Source organism: Mandrillus leucophaeus, unplaced genomic scaffold (assembly GCF_000951045.1).
Source record: "Mandrillus leucophaeus isolate KB7577 unplaced genomic scaffold, Mleu.le_1.0 Scaffold1460, whole genome shotgun sequence".
NCBI classification, from domain to species: Eukaryota; Metazoa; Chordata; class Mammalia; order Primates; family Cercopithecidae; genus Mandrillus; species Mandrillus leucophaeus.
The window spans coordinates 63,560-65,836 of NW_012101433.1; positions in this window are offsets into that span (position 1 = coordinate 63,560).

Below are 2,277 nucleotides of genomic sequence, written 5' to 3' on the forward strand. Positions count from 1 at the left end.
TCCAGAGGAGCAGCAGTGAGGCCTCAGGAGGACAGCAGCTGCTACTGGCCAGGCTTGGTGTTCTCATGTTGAACTGCACAGGTTGTCAGCATCAGGCAAGATCGCTCTGTGGCCATGATGGGTCGAGACAAAGCAAGGTCACTTGGTAGCTACCATGGCTCAGCTCATGCAAAACATGGACAAAAATGACTCGACGGCCTCATCCCCTGTGTCTACATTATGGCAGCTAGTGCTTTGTCAATTGCAGCATTAGCTTTGGTCTTGTCTTCCTTCCTTCGAGGTAAGATTGTGGAAGATGCTGGGTGATAGAATCCACCCTGCCTCTGACAGCATCCAATCTGGAGCAAAGGCTTCCTTCAAACCTCCCCCAAGCCCAGATACAAGCCCAAATTCTGGAATAAGTCCTTTCCAACACCTTCTTCAGAGATGCTTCCTGGCTCCAGGCAGTGCTTGCTCCCCTCACTGCAGCAGGAAGCCCAGCTTGTGAACTGCAGGTGTGCTCCAGGTGGTCGCTGGATGCAAGGCATTGACAGATGGCGCCCACTGATACCCGCACCACATAACCAGGTAAGGGCATCATCCCTCACTTGCACATGAGGAAACAAAGGTCCACAGGGTGGGGAAGGGGCAGACATAATTTGTCCTTTAAATGCGATACTGGTGACATGTGAGAGGCAGCACCACTCATAACTCAGCGAGGCAGTGGGACCCTCCCAGGCAGATTGGGTGCGTGGTCGCCCCCATTGCACAGCATGGGCGGGAGTGGGGGAGACCACACATGGGTCTCACCACCTCTCCACTCGTCCACACCCCTGCAGACCCCTGGGACAGGGTTAGCATCTCCCTGCTGAAAGGCCTGGCCAGAGGCTCTTGCTTATGTCCAAGGTCCCTGCAGTCGTGGTTCAGGACATGGGGACTGCTCCTGAGATTCTGCACCACACAGGCACTGCACAGGGCTGTGCCATGATGGCGGGCAGTCGCTTTCCAGATAGGGTCCACATTTACCCTACCTTGAGGGGAATAGGTGATTTTACAGAAAAAAATTGCAGGTGAATGAAGATGACCCCTTTGAGTGTTGTAAACTATTTTATTTTAGCCACAGGTCTGGCACTCGTTCTGATGGGGTGACGGGCGTCCCTGCCTTGGTCAGCAGAGCACAGGAGTGTGCTACACCTCCCCTCATCTGAAGACTCAGGCCATGAGCAGGAAGGCTTCTCCTTGTGTCACACCAGCAGAGAGGATGTGCCTGGTGGCACCATTCACTGCAGAGGCAGAAATGATGCAGAAAGAAGGGACAGTGCACTCCTGGGGTGTGTCCTTTTCACCCAGTCTGGCGGCATCTCCCTTCCTTGGCCAGGACGCCCAACCTGAACACAGAGGCAGAGAACATGTGAAGGGCTCCCATTCCCAGGAGGTCCAGGATGCAAGCTCTGAGCCTGTGGTCCTGATCACTGCCATTTTCTCCACAGCGTGGCTGCCACCATCCTGGGCTGGGGCACAGAGGGGCTTGGCAGAGATCAGCATAACAAAATCATCACTGAGATGTTGCAATAGGAAACTGTGATACCTTCATGGGCTGCCAAGGCAGCCTAAGCTATTTGTTGCTGCACTGAGGGTCCCCAGACAGCTGTGTGGCTGTCACTACCTGTGGTGTGTCCATTTTACTTCTCTTCTCCTGCCTGAGATTCTGCTCTGAACTCTGCCTCTAACTTACAAGAAATCAAGCTCACTAAGTTCTGAGCTCTATGGGGTCAAGAACTGTGTCAGAAGTTCATGTCTCTTTCTTTCTAGAGATCACAGCTTAGTATCTGGCACTTAGAAGATGCTCAGCCAATGGCAAGTGATTCATTTGCCAGGAAGCTGAAATTCATCCATAATCCTAGTCAGTGCAAATATGTTCTGCCAGTGGGGTGTGCGTGTCCTCTGAAGGTATTTTGTAAATACATACAGGCCATTTAGAAATCTGAATGTCAAAGAGTAAAAGAGCTTAGAAAGGAAACATTGGAGAAGTGTGGGAGGGTGGTATTATTTGCAAAACATTCCTGGGTCCTTGTGAGTTCTATATACCCTTGATGATCACTGACTCTGGGCCAGGCCAGAGACCCAGGTAGACCCAGGAGATACTGAGGTGAGTAAATCCAAAGTGCCTCCCTTCAGCAGGAGGCAGGCAGCCACAGCAAAGTGATAAAGGCACAAAACCCAGAGGCAGCAGAGGAACAAGGACTACCTTGTTCCAGGAGGCTGTGACCTCAGGAAGAGCTCTCAGAGGAGGACATC